The sequence below is a fragment of the Carlito syrichta genome, unplaced genomic scaffold, assembly GCF_000164805.1.
Source record: "Carlito syrichta isolate Samal-C Ts95f unplaced genomic scaffold, Tarsius_syrichta-2.0.1 Scaffold310846, whole genome shotgun sequence".
Lineage (NCBI taxonomy): Eukaryota > Metazoa > Chordata > Mammalia > Primates > Tarsiidae > Carlito > Carlito syrichta.
Genome location: NW_007254942.1, coordinates 179,482 through 188,815, shown reverse-complemented (window position 1 = coordinate 188,815; position 9,334 = coordinate 179,482).

The window sequence follows — 9,334 nt, the reverse complement described above, 5'->3', positions numbered from 1 at the left end:
ATCAGGGATTCTTCCCCCAAGAAGCTGACAACAGAGTTGGTGTCTCTTTCTGGCACATAGAAGGAAATTTATTTATATGGAATATCCAATGGATCTTCAGGGAATTACTAGTTTTGGAAGAGAAGCAGACAAGAATAAGAGAGAATATGCTTTAGTGTGTGCTTCTGAATTCACCTGACAGCTGGTGGGTTTTCACATGACCTGCTTCATTCATCATAACATAGGCTCACAAATGACACCCAGATTACACCTAGAGCTGTGTTCCAAATATTCAGTGACATGTTGATCAGGGCTCTAAGTTGAAACAATTGAAACAAACTCTGGAAAATTTAACCTGTATATATTTAGGGTAAATTTAATGGAAAGGCCAGATGAACAGGTGTGGAGTTTACATGGATATAAACAGTGCCTCAGTCTTTACTGCAGAGCTGATCCAGTGAGGATATAATCACCAGCACTGCTGGTGGTCAGAAACTTCAGACTGCACCTCCTGTTCTACCACATAGAAAGAGGGTCCCGTGATGGCCTCCACCACTAATACAGATACAACTCATTATATATAGCTGAAACCTCTGCCATTACCCTCTGCCCAAAAGAAATTATTCATGGAATTTATTCTACCTCCTCACTACCTTCAAAAATAGAATCTGGTAAGCGAATCTGATTATCAGAAATTTGGTTACCTGCCTGGGTCATAATTGCAAGCTTGGCTGAGTTAGTGGACATCTGGCATGTCAGCCTGTATGATAGGCCGTAGGCTGTATGTTAAGAGGTGAGAATAGCACCAAATAAAGAGGGGTAGAGATGGAAACACAAAAAGAATAATCAATTTTCCCTAAAATTCATCCTTTTGTCTTCCAAGTGCTTCATTCTTTCTAAACATTTCCAACTAGCATGGCTCAACTATCTAACATAATGCAACTGAAAAATGCTCTTATCTTCGTCCCAAAAAGGTCAATTCAAAAACTCAATCAGTGATTATATCTATTTCCAAATTCATGATCTCTTAGTGATACCATGACTTCATCTGAGAATCCAACAATCTCTCATAAATGAGCTGTAATATGACAGCCAAAACATAAATTTCACAACCAGCAATACACTTCACATAAAAGATAAGGAATTAGAAGGAAATTAACTAAAATGCACACATATACTATTAAACAATGCAAAAGTAAAACAAATGTTTCTTTATTTCCAGTGGGCCACAAAATATTATGGATCTATAATTTGAGCCAAATCTCTTTTCAAAGAAAATGGAATCATTTCAAGTTTTGATCTAAGGGAGTATTTTCCTTCTCTATCATTCTTCAGGCCACTACTGAGTAGGGCTTAAAAGTCTTGCTTTTCTACTCTCTTCCTGGACTGGTGCCAAAATATTGTGTCAAGCTGTGTGTAAATGAGGCTTCAACATTTTTCTATTAATGGTCTATAAGAGATTAAGCCCCTGTATATCCTGAGAAGACTAGTCAGCGGGAACTTCTAAGGCTTCCAATGTAAGTCAGATAGAAATGTGTTAGGTGTGAAACACACATTCTTGCAACTTATTTATACCCTCAGGATATACAGGGGCTTAATCTCTTAAAGACCGTTAATACCTGATGATGGAGCTGTCTGTGAATGTCCAACTGTAAAGGCGTAATGGGTTAAATACAGTATAACCATGTTGCCGGTTGAATTGAGTAAAAAAAAAAAAAAATAGGGTCCTTGATGTTTAATATGGGTAACAGCAAAAACAGTTGAGAAAAAATAGCATGACTGTGACATTATTTCACATTTCTAGAGGCCACTGTTATGATTCTGTGACAAGACTCCATATAGCAAACTGATCTGTCACAAACGTAACTACTATTGAATCTGTTGTATTCCAGAATCTAAGCAGTGGAGAAGTTTGCTCTATATCCTGGACCACCTTTGACACCTTCTTTTACTGAGCCCCACACACATTCAGGTCAGCTGACAATATCTCAAAGCCACACTCTCAAATATGGTATGTAAGACTTCTGAAATTTGAGGGGCTTACTAAGGGAGGTGGCTCTATTTCAGTAGCTGATACAATGTATTACAACTCAAAATTTGCTTTGGACTAGACATATTAACCCCCATGAATTCTAGAATTCTCATTAAGGAAACAGTCTTCAGAATATCTAAAAACTTACTTCTGATTTTATGGCAAGCACATAAAACACAGATATCTGAGTTCTCACCTTGATCAGAAGCTTAGATGAGAACCATCGGCTAATTAATACAATCAATAAAGGATAGCTTTTTGACACCATACTGGACTTTTTTTTTTAATATCAAATTTAAATAAACTGAGAAAATAATAACCACTTGAAGATACCTAAGCCAGAACATTAAATCCAAATTTCTAATAAATGCATTCATTTTTAACTTTGCTGCTCCCTTGATCTAGCACATCAGAATTCATTCACATGATATTCTCTAGGTTTTTCCTCATTTTTAATTATCAAAATTTTTTAATTTGGAGAAGGAGAAGAAGCCTTCTAACTTGGCTTATGTAAGTGGCTTCTTGAAACATGCATAGATCTGGGATCTGTTTCTAGTTACAGGAAGGGAGTCAATAAAATGGATTTGAGTAAGGCTAGATGGAATTTGTTTTCCAATTGAATTGTTTCCCATAGGTATATTGGCTGGCTCTGCCTGTTTTGGAGACAGCACAATAGGTGAGTTCTGCAAGTATTAGGAAATCTGCAAATTGGATTAAATTGCTCATACAGGAATGAACTACAATTGCTGATATTGTCATAATTCCTTACTGTAACAGAATAGCTGAGACTGGACAATGTTAAAAATTGGCTTATGATTCTAAATGATGGTAAGTCTAAGGGCATAGCAGCAGCATCTGGCAAGAACTTTCATACTGTGATATAACATGGCAAAAAGACAAGAAAGCATGCATGAAAAAGATTAAGAGAGTAAACTGAGTTCACTTTTAAAACAACTCACTTCCATAAGAACTAATTTATTCCCACAAGAACAAAGTCACACCCAAGATAAAGGCATTAATTCATTACAAGCGAAACCTGCCCATATGATCCAATCTCCTCTTAAAAGTCTCACCTCATAATACTGTTACATTGGCAATTAAGTTTCCAACAAATAATTTTTTTTTTTGAGTTGGAGTCTCACTCCGTCACCCAGGCTGGCATCCAGTGGCATGCTCATGGCCACCCCAGCGTCAACCTGCTGTGTTCTGACAATTCTTTCGCCTCAGTCTTCCAAGTAGCTAGAACTACAGACACACACTACCACACCCAGCTAATGTTTTATTTATTGTAGAGACAAGGTCTTGCCAAGTTGCTCAGACTGGTCTCTAACCCACAGGCTCAGGCAATCCACTCATCTCTGCCTCCCAAAGTGCTGGGATTACAGGCTGAGCCACCAAGCCCGCCCCAACAAATAATTTTTTGAAGAATACATAGAGCCATGACATTCTACGTTTGTCCCTCAAAACTTTCTCCACCATACATTGTAAAATGCATTCATTCCATCCCACTAGCCCCCAAAGACTCAACTCCATACATAACCAACTTAAAAGTCCAAAGTCCATAGTGCCCTCTGAGGTAGATATGAGTGAGATTCAATGCATGATTCACTATGAGGCAAATTTCTTCCAGTTGTGAGCCTAGAAAGTTAAACAAGTTAAATACAGTGGCGAGATATTTCCATTGAAAAAGGATGAAATAAATAAGAAGAAAGGAACAACAGTCCCCATGTAAATCCAAACTCAACAAGGAAGACAACATTTAGTTTTAAAGCCAGATAATAATCGTTGACTCCTTGTCTTGCTTGCTAAGCACGTTGGTGCCAGAGTTGGCCCCCAAGACCTTGAGTATCCTCACTCCTGTGAGCTTCCCAGGATCAGCACAAGATTCAGTTCTTATGATGTAAAGTCAGGTTCCTGTAGTTTTCCTAGGCTGAAATTTCAAGGTGGGGGCTCGCATGGTCCTGCATTCTCCAGCTCCACTAGGATTTGCCATTGGGGCTCTCTGTGGCAGTTCTGGCTGTGACTCCACATTTTCACTTGAAATTACTTTAGCAGCAGTCCCTTGCAGTGTCTCTACCCCATAACAAGTCTCTGCCTGGGTTCCCAGGATGTTTGCAACATCCTTTGAAGTCTAGGTAAAGGAAGCCATGCCTCCACATCTCCTGCATTCCACTTGTCTGCAGACTTAATACCATATGCACTGCCAAGATTTGCCTCTTGCTTATTCTAAAGCTGTGACTCAAGAAATATCTGGGCCCGCTTGAGCCAAGACTGGAGGAACTGTGCAGCTCTGTGATGGAATGTAAGGAGTAGAGACCTGGGGTGGCCCTGGATAGAGAAAGTCCATGGAGGATTGCCCAGGCTCAAGCACTGAAAAATGCCTTTGGAGTCTTTCTCCCACTGTCCTCGTGGATAGCCTCTGGTTCCCTTCTATCCTGACTCATCTCTTCAAATATTTGGTTGGTCATATTAGAACACTCTTTCTCACTCTTTACATGATCAGGCTTTTTGAATTTTTAAAATTTTTCTGCTATTTCCTCTTGTGGTGGACACAGTCTGATGTTTTCTTTGCACCTGTGTAATAATAATGGTCTTTACTTCAGTTACAATATCTTGTTCCTCATTTCCATCTGAGACCATATTAGAATGGTCTCTACTGTCCACATTTCTATCAATATTCTGATCATGATCCCTTAAGTAATTGCTAAGAAGTTCTAGACTTTCTATAGTCTATTTTTCATCTGAGCCCTCACCAGAAGAGTCCTTTAAACTCTGTTTACAGCAACGTAGGCTTTTTCTAGCCTGCTACTTCAAACTCTTTCATTCTCTACTCACTAACAACTTCCAAAGCTACTTCCATATTTTTGTTACAGCGGCTCTTGGTACCAATTTTCTGTCCTAGTACATTTTTTGTTGCTGTATCAGAATACTTAAGACTCAATCATTTATAAAGAAAATAAGTTTATGTGGCTCATTGTTTGGGGCCTGAAGAGTCCAGGGGCATGTTGGTAGCTTCTGGCTAAGGCTTTCATGATTTGTCATAACATGACAGAAAATGGAAGGGCAAATAAGTGTGTGCAAAAGAGAGTGCTAGAGTAAGTTCAATTTCCTTTTGTAACAACCTACTGTTGCAAGAACCAATTCATTCTGGAAGAGGTTCAGCATAAATAAGCGAACGAATAAATAAATCCCTTCTTTTTAAAAAAGAACTAATTCAATGCCAGGAGAGTTAAGGCATTTTCAGAAGAAATAAATTCACTCCCAAAATATTAACATTAATTTATTCATGAGGTCTCCATCATCATGTCTCAATCACTTTGTAAAACCCCACACCTTAATACTGTTACATTGTCTATTAAGTTACCAACACGTGAACTTTTGGAGGACACATTGAAGACAGCATAGATGAAAAAGTGAGACTGGTGTGATATGGACAATCCAACTACTCAGAAAATAAGAATTCTTTCTTCACCAAGCCCAGGTCTTTGTCACCTGCCTCTACTTGGCTACATCTGAAAAATGGAGAACTCACAACTTCTAGAGACAGATCTTATTATTTTGAGGTAATTCTAGCTTGTGAGAAAATTCTTCTTAAAGCTGAACCAAAATCTCATTATCTCACTCTGCCTGAAGCCAAAAATCTCAGAAATAGACTCTGAAATGGAGATTGGTATACAGATTTATTAAAAGTTCCCCTATAATCAACACCCCTGGAGGAGTGACAAAAGTATGATTAGGGAGAGTGGGTACTTTAACTGTAGTTGCTGGAGGCCTCTGTTGTGGAGGTATGGAGTTCAAATGACCCTTTTAAGTTGTTCTGCCTTGAGCAAAAGTAGACGGGAAGGTTTCACCTCTTGATCAACCAGCCATTAGATTTGGGTTATCCCCAGGTAGGGGACATGCTTTGGGTGAGGAGATTCTCTTTAGCTGAGGAAAGTTACAAAGGAATCATCAGTACTCCCGGAAGCTCACTCCTAACAGCTTACGTGTTGCCTCAAACCTGAAGTAGGCAGCTAATCTCAACATTGATGAGATAGTTGCTATACATTTTCTCCTTGTTTCTTGTCTTCCCTTGAGAGTCAATAAAGTCCAATTCCTCTTCCACATTGACCTGAAAATATTAGAGCACACATTTTAACATTCATAAGACTGTCAGTTTTTCTCAGTTATAGTAGTTGCAATCTTAGACTCTCATAGTAACATGATTCCACTTTAGTATGAAACATAGAATTGAATGTACAAGTATTACCCATGGGTTCCTGACATCTTATCAAGAAAGACTTGCTTGACTTCACATCTAGCCCATGGTGCAGCAGTAATAGCACTGAATCCTAACCACTAGACCACCAGGAAGCTGATTTGATATTTTTAACTTCACCTAAAATAACTCTACTTTTTGAAAAACTTAAGCTTATCATTGACTGTAACCAAAGTTGCAGTCAACAAATACTTCTAATTTCCTCTCACATATTGCTATTTTACCTTATGCTTTCATTTTTTTATTTTTTCAGAAACAGGATCTCGCTCTGTTGCCCAGGCTTGAGTGCATTGGTGTGATCATGGCTCACTGCAGCCTCAACCTCTTGGATTTAAATAATACTCCTTACTCAGCCTCCCAAGAAGTTGGGACTACAGGCATATGCCACTATACTGGCTTCATTTGCTTTTGTGCAGACAGTTTATGTTTTATTGTAATTCATGATAGAAGCTCACATATTTCTAAGAAATTTCATGTTATATGTTTCTAAAATATCAGTGCAATTTTTCTAAAGACTTTTATCTTTTTCTTCTATCCAAAGCACCTGATCTGAAATATGATAGGTATGTAATGAATGTTTTTGAACGACTACAGGGAGTTTAATTTTTAAATGACTTATAGGTTGTTGTGTTAAATTCAAAATCAGAAGGAAAAAAAACACTCAAAGAGTTTACTCATATGAAATGTGGTCTTTCTATTGTTACTCTCATGCTTTAGATTAGAGATTTGATGACATATAATAAAGCCAAAGGAGCCAGATAGTCTCATAATTCTGACCTTATTTGTTTCAATTCCCTTGAACTTTCTTGTGTGTAAGAAAGCAGCTTTGTTAACAGGCCCTTGTGATTTTTGAGGAGTGATGAGAAAATTCCAAACCTACTCTTCACTTTTAATTGAATTATATTGATGGAGTCTTACACTGAGAGTAGCACTAGCTATCAATCAACTTTACCTACTTCTGTGCTCTGGAAAAACTCATTTCAGTTCTTTTTTCCTCCTCTTTTATCACTGTCTTCCTTTTTGTGATTAAGCTAAGATCAACCATCTTTCCAAAGAGAAGTCAGTATTCAGCCCAGATTCATCTATAGCGACCAAAGCGATTGGACGTATTTTCCCCATTATGTGGTTCACTGTTAACTAAGTTTTTGTTTCTATTGTTTTCCTCACAAGTGGAACATATTTGTGATCAATATCCTCTTTCTGAGCAATGATTGCTTCTTAGCCAAGGGGCATCACATAGAAAACTTCAAGGAAAAGGGATAAACATAGTTTGCACCAGGCTAATTTAATAGACCAGCCAGTTCTTCACACTCAAATTCAACCTGAATATTTATTTTAATTTTACTACAAAGTTTAGTTATGGATGAGAACTTCATATGTAATTGCAATTCTATATAATTCAGAGTCATTACAGCATGATGTTATGAGATGGTAGAAAAGTGGCAGTTGCCTTTCAGGAACAAGCCTATGTTTTATAAATTACATGTAGTCAAGGTAATTACTGGAAGTTCCTTGTAACTAAAGCTGCATTTTTTTTTATTTTAAACATATTTTTTATTTTAAAATTGTGGGGTACAGTTAAGGGTTAGGTATACAAATATGCATTGTTCAGGCACTCTTGTTGATAAGGGGTTTCCCCCCATCCCCAGACAGATATTGACTATCATTAATCCCACCTCCCTTCCCCTTCCTGTCCCCCTGCAATAGTTTCCCACCACTGTCAATCCTTTTGTTATAGTATTACAATAGATGTTCAAGGTCCACTTATGAGTGAGAACATGTGATACTCAGATCTTTGCTTCTGTGAGAGATCACTCAGTATTATAAACTCTAGTTCCATCCAGGTTGCTGCGAAATTCATGATTTTGTTCTTTTTTATGGTTGCGTAGTATTCCATCGTGTATTGTACCACATTTTTTTAATCCAGTCCTGCTATGATGGACAGCATGGTTGGTTCCAGGTTGTTGCTATTGTGAACAATGCTGCGATAAACATACGTGTGCAGGTATCTTTTTGATAGAGTGATTTGAGTTCTTCAGGGTATATTCCCAGTAGTGGGATTGTGGGGTCATATGGGAGGTTTGAGCTTTTAGGAATCGCCACACTGCTTTCCACAGAGGTTGCACTAGTTTACACTCCCACTAACAGTGTAGACGTGTTCCCTTTTCACCACATCCTCTCCAGCATCTGTTATTTTTTGAGTTATTGATAATGACCATTCTGACTGGAGTTAGGTGGTACATCAGTGTAGTTTTAATTTGCATCTCCTTGATGATTAGTGAGGTTGAACATTTCTTCATGGGTCTGTTGGCCCCTCGTATGTCTTCTTTTGAGAAGTATCTGTTCATATCTTTTGCCCACTTTGTAATGGGGTTGTTTGTTTTTTTTCTTTTCAGCACATTTGAGTTCCTTGTAGATCCAAGATGTTAGGTCTTTGTCAGACATGGAGTTGGCAAATACTTTTTCCCAGTCTGTGGGCTGTCTCCCTACTCTCTTGATGGTTTCTTTGGCTCTGCAGAAGCTTTTCAGTTTAATGAGGTCCCACTTGTCTTATCTTATCTCCTATGGACCCTGAGTTTCGAGTTTTGTTCAGGACTTGGATGCCAGTTCCAATTTCCATAAGGGTGTATCCTGTATTTTCTAAGATTCTTATGGTTTGAGGTTTTACATTTAGGTATCTGATCCATTTAGAGTTAATTTTTGTGTTTGGTTAGAGACAGGGGTCTTGTTTGAATCTTCTGCATGTGGTCAGCCAGTTTACCCAGCACCATTTACTGAATAGTTTCTCCTGTCCACAGTGGTAGGTGGTGGAGGCTTTGTCAAAGATGAGTTGATTGAGAAATTGAGGTTTTGCTTCTGGAATGTCAATTCTATTCCATTGGTCTATATGCCTGTTCCTGTACCAATACCAAGCTGTTTTGATTGTTGTAGCTTTATATTAAAGTTTGAAGTCTTGTAATGTGATACCTCCTGCTTTGTTTTTTGTTTGTTTATTTGTTTTTGTTTTGTTTTGTTTTGCTGAGGATTGTTCTGGCTATTCTTGGTCATTTGTGTTTCCATATGAA